General features: G+C 35.3%; 1 protein-coding gene across 4 annotated transcripts in view; it reads left to right on the plus strand.

The window, feature by feature from the left end:
• Window positions 1-13,846, plus strand: part of LOC145686664 (uncharacterized) — a 176,495-nt gene that overhangs the window by 138,224 nt on the left and 24,425 nt on the right. The window lies entirely within an intron of this gene.

Here is a 13,846-nt window from a genome sequence, read left to right on the forward strand (position 1 = left end):
TACAGTTGTAAAGGATGACGCGCATGTTATCCAAGCCGAAGAGGCCACGCCAGTTGACCTTTTCAACTTACAGCATTGGCGCCACGTCTTAGCATCAAAGAGGGGACAAAAGATGTCCCAGAAAACAATCTTTCTTTTTATGTATTGTCCCAATTCCCTCGGATAATCGCAAGTGTACTGTATCAAGGGTTTTCAGCCGATATGCCTCAACACCTTGGGTGTTAAAAGTTAGGTTAGGGTTGCCGTACGAATATTTGAATCCATTTCGTAAGGGTACTGTGAGTCTCATAGGGTAGGAAATTCCAGAAATAATAACTTCAAGGCATGTTTCTCATAAAAATCGACGTTGTCAAGATATTTTTTAAAGATTTATTGTGAAAATCTTGAGACGTTTAAAATCTCTGTCTATGATATTGTTTTTAATCTCCTGCAGTGCATGGCACATTAATATAATATAGAGAATATGTAAATTTCTGTTCAGAATACCAACAGTTAACAAGTGTGTGTGTAAATTCAAAATACCTCAAGACATTAGATATATCTTTTAGCGCACTAAGGATTTATTTATTTATTTATTTATTTATTTAACAATCACCAGATACAGCTCAGAGGCCATTTTACACTGGATATCCAACAACAACAATGGAAAGGATTTAGGAAGGTATCGGCCAGGGCCTGTTTTAGTAGGTACCATCCCGGCATTTGCCTGGTAGGACTGAGGGAAACCCTGGAAAACCTCAGTCAGGATGATCGGCAGCGGGAATCGAACCCACGACCTCCCGAATGCGAAGCCAACGCTCTACCACTTGAGCTACTAAATAACCTATGAGAAGAGAAGATAAGAGTTTATTTAATTTTTACTTTTTGGTGATCATATTCACTTTTGTCTGTAAGTTGAACACTCATGAACAGAACTATAGTTAATCTTTGAGTTATAGATAGTGCATAAGTAAATATAACCGAAAATTGCAAAGAAACTTACTTACTCTACTGGGAGATACAACATGTGCAAACATAAGAAGCTCTAATTTTTGTTATTAAAATAATCATAATTAGAGTTGTCTCAAAATTGAGATATTCCGAAAACGAATTTTGTAATGAATTTTTAAAATTATAATGTGTAGGAGATTTATGTAGGAAATTGGAAATAAATATTATCTAAAGATTGTACTTACATTTGAGATCAAAAATTGATAAAAAGAAAAAAAAATCAGGGATCCCTTTGTTTGAATGGATGTTAAACATTTTTAGAGTTTCTTTTCTTTCTTTCTTCGTGTAGTTAATGGCATTCTCAAACAGTGTATGACACGTTTGTAATCCTTTCAATTTCAGATGGTAATCTTCATACTCCTATAAGTGAAGCGGGAAACATATACTATTCGGAAGATGTTTCGATCTCCCATTCCAGTGGGACCTGTTTCAACAGTGGTTCTTGTGCCCCAGTGAATGAGAGTGTAGTGATTAAAAAAGAATTTCCATCGAGTCAACCGGAAACGCGTGAGTCCTTTGAAGAATCTTACATTATACCTGAAAGTTCTTCAACAGCCACGATGAATAGGGATCATGATGAAACATTTGTTTACGACGATAATGATATTATGATCGTGGAGGAATCAAATTATCATTCTGGACTAACAGTGTTACCCCAAATGTCTAACCAGAGAAATCCCATGTCTAGACAAGAGTGGAACAGACGAATGTACCAACAGCGGAAACATACGTGGAATTCGAGGAAACCAGTATCTTGTCCCAATTGTCAGAAAGTGATCTCAATGGCATATAATCTAAAGTCACATTTGTTTTCGTGTCTAAAACGCAATTCATCCTGTGGACGCTCTTAAGTTATAATTGAGTGTTAATCTGATTCTGAGGACCGTAACGTACCAATATACGTCAGTTACAAATGTTACATTATGTGAATTACCCGTACTTTATTCAATGTGGCGAGCTTTGCTGCGCCATAAAGAGTAATAAAGAAAAATAAGAGTTGTCCTGTTTAGATGGTTTCTTAAAAGTTGTAGTTAATGCGTTAATCAAATTTGTTCAAATGTGAAATCGAATCATGCAATCTAACACAGGGTACTTTTGTTAAAGTAATGCTAACAGTGAAAAATAGCTCAGTTGTAGAAAAATAACTGATGGAGTATACGTGATTTCTTGGGTAAGGAATGTGACGAATGAGGAAGAAAATTATTATGATATAGAGAGAAAACTTTGTGTGGTATCGAAAATAATAATAATACGGTAGAAGCGGTCAAAAGGTTTCCGGAATTCTGTTGTAACTCTTTATTAGCACAATATAAATACACGTTTATTTAATCGCCTTCAAAGTTGTCACCTTCGGAACACACACACACACACACACTCACATCCGATGGTGCTAAACTGTTTTTTAAGGCTGTCAAACTATCTGAATTAGATTTTCCCCAATTTGCACATGAACTTGATGTTTGCGCGTTGCTCGATCTGTGAAATTGAGCCGACTAAACACTACATACCCCTCCGTTTAGCTACACTACTCGTATACACTATCTGTTATGATCTGTTCACACTTGTCAATTACATAATTAGGCAACCTAAGTACTGTCCTGTATAAGATTCATTCTGATCGCATCACAAATGCCAAAACTACAACAGCATTCCGGAAACTTTTCAACTGCCCCTCGTACATAATCTATTATAATATGGAAACACGCTCAATTCTTTTTCTACCAGTCGTTTAACTTCCTTTAAATTTTGACTTCTGAAAAACCAGTGAAGATACATCTTGTCAGTTATTGCTGGTTGCACATCAAGTTGAAGTGCTAGGTACGTAACTGGTAACCAGCAACAATTAATAAGATGTATCCACAGCTGTACCTCAGTAAGTCCATTCCTTTATATTTTCTTGATGGTTTTCTTACTTTTATTCCTATTTTCGTTCTTCATGAACAAGACTCCAGGCAAGAGCCGAAAGCTTGAAAAATGAAAGGAACAAGTCAGTGAAACTTCTGTTAAAATTTCAGTATATAAATATTCAGTGTGTACTCCCTTGGATCTGTTGCTGCTGTCAGTAGTATACAACAGATGTTTTAAGTTCAAAATTCGGTACAAAGCTTATTGTTGCAATGGCAAGATTTATGTTAAAGCTTTGCATAAAGGTTATTCATACAAAATTGTATGTTTTCTCGAAACACTTTAGTAGGTTTAAGAAAAAAAAAAATGACAAGGTTAAGTGATAACAAAATTAAAAGGGATGAAAAGACATATTATAAAAGATTTGTATATCGAGAAAATTGTATTCTCCTTCGTAGTGAAGCAAGCCTTGCTTAATTTTTATATATATAACTAAAACAGGTGAAAATAGTTGAACGTGTTAACTATTGTCAGTGCAAATGTTTGGAATTGTTCTATTGTTGCTTAAAATTCTAATTCTAATTTACTAATGAAGTTGGGTGTTATGGAATACACTGATTTATAGACGTTTTGTATTTTATGTTTAGTTTGATTTGTGGTTAATAAATGAAATTGCAAGCATTAAAAGAAAGAAAGAAATTAAATGGCTATTTCTGCCTCAAAATTTTGGCGTTATGTGATGTCATATACTCCATCTTTTATATTTCTATACTAAGAAAGAAATAAAACTGACAAGCATTAAATGTAATATTTGAAAGATAGAAAAATTTTAATGAAACAAAGAGGATGTCTTAAGTTTCGGTGGAACTCTTCCTTTTCAACCTAAAATTCTCTGTCCCATAGTATTCTCATATGGCTGAAACGATAGCTTTAGTTCAGTAGCCTAATATACGAGGTATTTAAAAAATGAACGGGAACACTCATATGTAACGATAATCTGCAATAGAGTTGCATGAAAAATGGGAACCTTTCTTTAAGAATATATTTTTTTTGACTATGTTTCCGTATGAAAATATTGTCAATTTGACTAGTTCTCGAACCAATGTTTTCAAGTACCTATCAAATTCAAATTAATAATTTTATGAAAATGATCTTCATAGTAATGGAGTAAGTTTTATTTTAAAAAATAATCTTTACACAACTACAGTTTGTTTTCTTCCCATAGATAGTAGAGCGGTTGTAAATTGAATTGTTTGATCGTGAGTTTTATGCATTTTAGTCAGTTAAAAAAAATTAAAAAAAAAGTATTTGTAGTAGCTGAATACAGTTAGTGGCAATGGAAATCTCTTCCTGAGATTACAAAACTTGTCAAAAAGTTTTCGATGCTTGCTAGGGAGGAGGATCTATGAGAATACTTAGGACACACTTAACGAAAACTTATTCTCTTTTAAATGTGATATTCTGTGCTATACTGTAAAATAACGTGATTAGACATGTGAATAATAATTATTAAATTCTATGTTTATATTGTTATAATTTTTTGTGGATTTTTTAAATATTTATTCACAACAGTGATCCACTGTTGTTTAGAAAGTCGATAAATGCACATTTAAACACTTTGTGGACGAAATTTTAAAATGTTGAAATTCGCTGGTCTTCTGTTTCATTTGTTCAATGTATGCTGACCTGAAGTTTTTGGATGTGTAAAGTGTGTTCTTCTTCGTTGTACTGTTCCTTTTTTTTTCTTTTGTAGAATACATATTTCTGTTTTTAAATGATTTTTTTCTTTGTCTTTGCTTTCCTACATTTCTTGAGTCTTACGTAGTTGACACTCGCCTTGAAATGTCTTGTAAAGTCAAGTATATCTTGAACATTGTGAAGCAATATATAGAAGTCATGCTAAGAAATAGAGGAATCAATCGATATTATTATACCACATTCTCAATAGATCTAGGAACGATGAAATGTAAAAAGTGAAAATTTACTACTGGGCTGAGAATTAAACTAATTCATCGTATTAACCACTATGTCAACCTAGTCCGTTTTTAAACGAGATACTTAATATCACCTGAACTGAACAATAGTTTAAATATGTTGTGCTTGCCAACCAAGTGATTGTGTATATACTAATCAAGAACCTTTTATGGATATATATACCCGGTGTGACGAAAAATGTATACACAATTTAACACTTTATATTCTTTTGCCATTGTTCAAAATCTCGACGTTGCTCGTCATTATATTATGGATGGCAAGTGGTGTTACTCAAAATTGAAATTTTTCACGAGAGAACGTTCCAGTTCAATAGCTGGTGAAAAAAATCGTATTTCTTTTGTTGTAGCAGTCAAGAACTTAATTATGAAGTTTATTTTGTAATGCTGATAGTGAATAACGTTCTCTTAATGCGATTTACGTAAGGTGTTCTAAGCTCTCTCCTGGAAAATTTCAATGTTGGAGTTACTTAGCTGAAACATACTGACATATATTTCACGCATTTCTTTACTTTGAAAGATTTTGTATAAACATTATTCCTCACGTGCGAAAAACTGGTATTTCTGCTAGTTAACATATATAGTCATAAGACTATTCTAGTACAGTCCATTTGTTCTAAAGTGACTCAAGTGTAAAAATGTGTGGCTGGTCTGTTACATGATCGATTGATTAGGGATTAACATAAATGTCAACCGCAAGACTATTTGTCCCCAGGCTGATCTGTGAATGGCGTAATGATTAGTTCTACCAGCTACTTAAACACTGATGAAAAACTTCTCGAAAACAATGTTACTACAATATGATGATACGAGTAGAAAATATGCAGAAAAATTATAAAGTTATTTCTTTGTTCTTTGTTTTTGCGATATTTAGAAATACCTGAAGCGAAACAAGTGAACGAATGTTCTCCAGGGACGAAAAAAAGAATAGTTCGTTGCTACTTTCTTCCATCTTTCCATATTTATCTTTTGGTTTAATAGTAAGAGGGATCTTATGGAGAATAAGCGAACTGAAACATACTGACACGGTTTCCACTGTCACGGATGAGCAATAAGTCGATCTGCTGCTGTAATATTTTTGTCAAATACTGTATCCAAGATTCTGGTAAACTTACGATTAAACGTACGATTCCGTGTTGTACGCCACTTTAAAGTTGCATGCAGTATTTGATGCAACTGTTCTAAAATAAAACATGCTTGTTTCTATCCAATAGTATTTCAAAGAAAACTAATGAAAAGCTGTACGCAATAGAAATAATATCGGCGGTGTTACTTTCGACTGAAAAGGTATTAAATTAGTCTATAACAGACATACGTCACATTGATTAGTTGTGTGTTAGGGAAAGTAGACTGAATGTGATAGAAAGAAAAAGTATCCAGTCTGCTTTACGTAGTGGTTAGTGCTGTGTTCAAGTAGTTGTTCTGGATGATTATTGCAATTGAGATTTCTCAGGAATTTTTCTATACTAGTTTAGGCGAAACTGGGAATAATATCTTGAATGAAATGCTTTAGTACTTGAATGAAGTGCTTTCCCAATTACTTCAATGTTGCGGACTTTCTATATTTAAAGTTCGGTACATGCGTAGTAGTAATAGTTGAGAAGTAGGTAGTAATATTAAAAGTAAAATTACCAAATACTATTTATGTGATAACCATACAACATACAGTATATACATCCGTGACGTTATTTAAATCTTTCATAACTTGTGAACGCGACCAGCAATTGGAAAAGAGTGCTTTTAGATCTTTCCCTTGCAAGTTCTGAAAAAGATTTGTCTAAAAAATAAGAGGTAAGCTAAGTCTTGCAGTGAGATAGATTTTTTCACTTATACTTTAACAGTGAGATTCGTTTCACAGTGTGAAACTAACGTATATTTCCAACTATGGGAATTCATTACCCAAACTTGGAAGTAGTACACCTGCAATACTGGTTGCAATAGATTAATAAGATAAAGGATAGAACCTGTTCCTCGGACCCTGAATCCATATCAAAAAGCCAGTACTTTCATTGCCATACTGTTTTTGTTCTATGGCGATAAAGGTTGAAACTGGAAATCGACAATTTTGAACCACTTCCGGATTGCATAGGTGGTTAAGCGAGGAGATGGAACCTATTCTTTGAAAGCTGAATCGATTGAAAAAAAAGAATTTTGATATGTATTACCGTTTTTCCCCTGTGGAACTCAGTATTAAAACCGGAAGTAATATTAAATTTCATCCACTTTCGATTCGGTTGGTACAGTGTTCAGGATAGTTATGCTACGCTGCCTTGAGACGCTGAATCGTTTGCATAATATTGCTTGCCGCTATCTGTTATTGTTTTTGTTCTATGGAGATACACGTTAAAATCGGAAATGACTAATTTAAACCACTTCCGGTTTCAATAGAGTTAACGGGGGAGATGGAATCTATTATTCGGACGCTGAATCGATTGCAAGAAACCGTCTCTCAATAGCTCTTACTATTTTTGCTCTGATACCTTTCGACAGACTGACGGACGGACTGACGATCTTGATCTGCTAATCATTCAGTAAACTCGGATGATATTGTAATTACTTCAAGCTTTTAAACATTCAAGAAGTAGTCTTCCACGTTGGTCTTGTGGCTAGCATGGTCCCGTTGGTGAACGGAGAAAGTTTGAACGCATTACGATGGTCCGAATTTTACCTTAACCCAGGGATGCAAATAAGCAACAAAATTTTACTCGTCCAAGAAAAAAACTACTAGCTCACATCCCACAATAGAAATCATTTACTTACCTTTGGTATGATATTAAATAATCGCCTGCACCGATTAACCACTCGCCCCGGGCTAGTGGGCGAGCGGTTATTTGCATCCCTGCCTTAAACTGTAGATCTACATCTCATCTAGCCTCGGTGCTGAAAAGGAGCGCTAAGCTTCAACAAGACAACTCAAGACTACATAGAAGTACAGTTACATGGAATGGGGATTTATCAGGATGGGGATATATATGTAATGTCTTTATATAACAAATATAGTCATCCGAAGGTTTTTATGAATCTCTAGGCAGTTACCAATACAATATTGATATTCGCGTTTACACTCCACTTCAACTTCGAACAGAAAAATTAAATTTATTTAAGGTTTGCTGTAGTTGAAAAAACCATCTGATGGAACCAAAGTATCTGATAAAGCCAAAGTGTTAGTTGGTGAAACTGTCACACGTATGTAGTTTTTAAATGTGAATATATTGTTTTGCTCAGCAAATAGTTTGTGTTTAACAAAATCGTGATTCTGAACATGTTAAAAGCACTTTCAGTCAGGATCGGAGGTGTCTTATTTTTTGGAAGTCGGGAACCAGGTGACTTCTATTGGGACGGCATTACCGTATTTCTGAGGTTGTGCCCGTAAACTCATGATTCACCTGTGATGATACTGCCCAGGAATGTCGGAACGTTTATGATTGTTTCCTACTGATGGTGACAAGTGTCCTTCTGTCCTGTTTTAGAATCCTTAGCACAGTTTCGCCGATACACGCAACAACTCTAGGTTTTTGTGTAAGATTTGATTACATGATTCGATGGAAATACTTAATACTCCCAGAGTTCGGATAATCAATCGACGATCGCATCTCACAAGTGCACTGACCTGGGCATTTTTTTCCTCATTTCGACTTACGGGCCGGAATCATTCTCCATAAACATACTTGCAGCTTGGAAATGTACTCTATTGAATGGTCATTGCGCGACTCATTGATGTTTAGTGGAATACTTTTTGCAACATTTAATACATATCTATAGCCGTTTCTTCAAGTTTAAAACAATTTGCTGTTTCTGTCGATCACCCATTTTACAATTCGAGAGGAATCACATAACACACCACACGCACGCAATAATGTCACACTTAACAATGGGCTCAGATGAGCGATAACGTTGTGACATCATCATCAGATGTCGCATATATCTGCAATGAGGATTCCGAGAGTTATAATCAATACTTTTTGACGGGAAAAACAATCTAGGAATTGATGAACAGCCCATGTATGTAGCCATGGTAGCGCAGTCGATAAACCGTCTACCTGCCAATTGGACACCACGGATTCGTTTCCTGGTGGGGGTCTGCAAATTTCTAATTCTTTGTTCTGGTAAAGCTCTGACAAGTAAACCTTACGTTTGGGTGAATCGAGTTGCTGACTGAGACACATATGAAAAAGTAGTACTAAATGTGGTCAGTATTTCAGTGAAGTTTTAGGTGCGAAGCTCCAGGGGTTTAGGAGATACAGCTACCAGAACATCACATGAAAGTACAGAATAGTCTTCATACAGTTGGAGGTAAAAACTCTGTAAGACCTCTTGTAACGACAAAAGATGAATAACAAATATATGGGTACATATTAGGACTAGGGGGAAGTCATATAGTAAGGGTATACCTGACGGCGGCCATCTTGAAATCCGCCATTTTGAATTAAGGTTAAGTTTTTAAAATAGGAATAGGGTTATGTGATACATGATTTAAGGCGCAAATTTAATCAGAAGAACAATGGTGACGTTAATTTTGATTTACGCGCAATTGGTAAAAAGTTACAGGGAAATTAAATATTGTTGCTGCATATGTATTAGTCCTTTACCCCACCTTGTAAATTTTGTGTTAATGATAATAATTAAATAAAAAGCAGATGGATAAATATTAGGTCTATGGTAAGAGTTGCCTTGATGGCGGCCATGTTCAAATCCGCCATTTTGAATCAGACAAAAGTTTTAAACAAAACGCATAACAGTGACACCTTATTAATAGCAAATTTTACCATAACTCCAACGGTATAACCATTTTTGCTTTATCATTAACCAGCACAAAATTAAAGGATCGCTCCTTACGACTACTGCTTTGACGGAATTGTTAACGACAAATGTGTTAAGTGTAACTGGATTGCCTTTGTCAGGTGTGCTCACTGTGAGCAGAGCATTTGTGCAAGTCATGCACTCTTTTCTGAACTACATATTGATTGTACTAATTGAGGACTTTTCTGGAAGAAAGACCCAAGTTCAATTATGACTCAATTCCACTTTGGTCATTTTTCCTTAAATTAGCAACTTGTTTATGCGATAACAAGTGCTGGTTAATGATAAAGCAAAAATGGTTATACCGTTGGATTTATGGTAAAAATTGCTATTAATAAGGTGTCACTGTTATGCGTTTTGTTTAAAACTTTTTTCTGATTCAAAATGGCGGATTTGAACATGGTCGCCATCAAGGCAACTCTTACCATAGACCTAATATTTATCCATCTGCTTTTTATTTAATTATTATCATTAACACAAAATTTACAAGGTGGGGTAAAGGACTAATACATATGCAAAAACAATATTTAATTTCCCTGTAACTTTTTACCAATTGCGCGTAAATCAAAATTAACGTCACCATTGTTCTTCTGATTAAATTTGCGCCTTAAATCATGTATCACATGACCCTATTCCTATTTTAAAAACTTAACCTTAATTCAAAATTGCGGATTTCAAGATGGCCGCCGACAGGTATACCCTTACTATATGACTTCCCCCTAGTCCTAATATGTACCCATATATTTGTTATTCATCTTTTGTCGTTACAAGAGGTCTTACAGAGTTTTTACCTCCAACTGTATGAAGACTATTCTGTACTTCCATGTGATGTTCTGGTAGCTGTATCTCCTAAACCCCTGGAGCTTCGCACCTAAAACTTCACTGAAATACTGACCACATTTAGTACTACTTTCTCATATGTGTCTCAGTCAGCAACTCGGGGGCGCGGTGGCTCAGTGGTAGAGCGTTCACCTCTGGTGCTTGGGGTCCCGGGTTCGATCCCAGCCCCCGCCAAGTGAACTTTGTGGTGGACAAACACCGTGCTCGTGGGTTTTCTCGGGGTTCTCCCGTTTCCTCCCACTTTCTTCATTCCACCATTTCACTCATCTCTCATTATCACCGTCTCCTTTAGCCTAACCGGCATAACCGTGGGACGTAAAACTTACAGATTTCATTTCATTTCAGTCAGCAACTCGATTCACCCAAACGTAAGGTTTACTTGTGAGAATTACCCAGTTTCTTTAAAGTGAGTACCTGGGGCAATCTGGGAATCATCTACTTCTTCACACTACTACATCACCTTCATGAGTCCGAAGTCAAGAAATTGTATTGATCCTTTACATCGGTTCCCTTGGAACTCCATGATCTGTCATAAAAAGGGGATGAAAAAATTTCACCTGTAATTATTTTTCGGACTTTAACTGAATGCACAAAAAAGTACCTGAACATACAGTTATCACATCAAAAAAAAATATCTATTATAGGATAAGTACATAAAACTTCTTTTTATAATATACAAATATATGAGGTAATATGCAATACAAATGAAAAAGAAACGTAAACACGTACAATGTAATCGGTTTCAGACTTTTTCGTGTTAGTTTGCATATTTTGGTAGGGAGACTGCCCAAACTAATGCAGATATGACGTGTAAGTGGGAGTAATAAAACAAATAGTTTATTTTACGCATGACATTACGTAGTTCTTTCATTTTTCTAAGCAAAAAGTTCTGGAATGCTGGGTGATGAAGCAATCGTCGGACATTACACAAGAATTAGTACAAGATAAGCTTTTTCCCCGTAGTTTCAAGCGATGTAAGATTATTTTTTAATGATGTAGGTTCTTTCAAGAATCCCCACTGTACTTGATGAAAGTTAAATGCAGATGGTTGTGTCAGTTGAGAATCCTAAAGTTCCTTACAATGGAACTTGAATCAACGAATACTCAGAACTCTTATACCTAAATATAGTGATCCTCAGCTAAAGGAAGAGAAGGAACACATTACGCTTCTTTCTTCCTAAGACACTTTCTTACAGTGTCTCGAACTCTCTCTTCAGTCTACCATCGGACTACCTACATATTCTAATTTGGAAGCTATATCGTTTGATATATATATATATATATATATATATATATATATATATATATATATATATATGCGTGCAGCAAAATTGCGAACTAATTTTCTTGTTTACAGTGACATCAGCCGCACTGTCGGGTTGCCAGAGGTACTGGTTTTACATGAGATTTCTCCCATATGCATTTTTAAAAAGAAAATCAAAAATATATCCTGACTCAAATCATGTATAACGGAATCAGTCGTGTACATACTTAAGTTGTTATAAGCTGAATACTTCAGCTGTTTAACATGGGATGAAACACCAAAACTTGTAGATAGCAGTAAACATAAATTTCCCTGAAAGAATATCCTTTTGATTTCTTCCTGAACTGAAATAGGACTGAAAATAGAACTGGAAGGAAGTATGGTATATCTTCCTAGGTATATATCGTCGACGTTCAGGCAGAAGTCATTAACTCCATGAACACACGAATGAAGTTTAGTACTTCTTCCAGTACGGTGACGATACACAAGGTGAAATACACGACGTTCTAACATTGTCAGGCTAGATGTAGCAGGTGAAATTGTGATTCTAAGCGTGGTTATCCGTAACGCCATCTGCTACATCTAACTTCATAATATGTATCACAACGTCGTATATTTCACCTTGTATATTATCCTCGTACTGGAAGAAGTACCTAACTCCATTCGTATGTTTTTGGAGTTAGTGACTTCTGCCTGAACGCCGACGATACATAAAATATTACTTCAGTACATAGAAGTGAGCCAAATTGCAGGGGAGACAGATAAAAAACAAGTCGCATTTTAGTTTTCTTCATAATCGTACCGGTTTCAAATACTGATAAAATTAGTTAACAGATAGAAGTACTCAGATCACTGCCACTACAACCCATGAAGAGCTACGGCTAGCCAGATGTAGCATGTTCAGCATGGTGATGCGTGGTTAGTGTCATTATTTGTGACTTTCTACACCTGAGTTCACTACTTCCTAATTCACATAGTTCTCCAATTGTTTCATGATGAAAAAATGAAATGAATTTTACGACCCCCGATTAGCCTTGAAGGTTATGCGAGGTAATGATAATTAACAAAATGGTGAAATGAAGAAAGTAGGAGGAAAGGGTAGAACACGAGAAAACCTGCATAGTGCCACTTGGTGCGAGCTGGGATCAAACCAGGGACATTGCACTACGAAGTCCCTGACGAGAAAGAGCTATTCCCCCGAAAGAAGAGGCTTCAGTACATAACAAATATGTGAAAATCTTACGTAAGGTTAAAGGGAGCTTCTGGGAAACTCAGGTATCTGAGACCACAAATAGAATATACTGCATATTAACATAATCAGTGTTAAATATCAGTGTAGGAAGAGGAGGTAGGCTTAAGCACGGCAGGCACTGATCTACACTATGGATTTGTTTATGCTTTGTATAGTATGGTTGAATAAAATATATTAATTTTAATAACAGTTCTCAAACTTCTGTCTACCGCACAGGCAGCTGTGTCTGTTGTTTTATTAAATGCAGTATGAGTCCTTTTTCTATGAAGTTTTCATACATATGTAGTCCTCATATCGGAATGCATTGCGTAGTGTGGTCACTTTTTTTTCTTTCTTCATTTTTCGCTTCAAATTACACCAATCACTTTAACAATATTATAACACAACAAACCAAGAAATGGACTGTGTGTGTGTTGACTTTCAGTACTCGTATGTTGTGGCCATCTTGTAAAATTAAGCAGAAAAGCACTCATGCCTCCCCTCCCGAAAACTCAAAAGAGAGATAAACAATCCAATAAGCTACTTCTAGCCGAAAAAAAAAAGCATTATCAAAGGATTATATCAGTTAGAAGTTAAACACTTGGAATATTAAACTTTTACAGTTTTTAGGAGATATGAAAGAATAGAGTATTAGTTTGTGGATACATTTGATAAACTAAAAGCAATAGAAAATTCATAATCTCAAGGTGATAACCGTATAGTAAGTACATCTGCACCATTCAGGAAAGTTTTAAGTAATATCAAGAAAATTTTCAGAGTGGTTCTGTGAAAGTTTAAATTTTTAAGAGTGCAATTTTTGTTACTAATAATATCGAGGTATACATTTATATTACTAGAAGAAACTTTTTTATTTATTTTAATATA

This window comes from Thermobia domestica, chromosome 5 (assembly GCF_964235325.1).
Source record: "Thermobia domestica chromosome 5, izTheDome1.hap1.1, whole genome shotgun sequence".
In the NCBI taxonomy this organism is placed as follows: Eukaryota; Metazoa; Arthropoda; class Insecta; order Zygentoma; family Lepismatidae; genus Thermobia; species Thermobia domestica.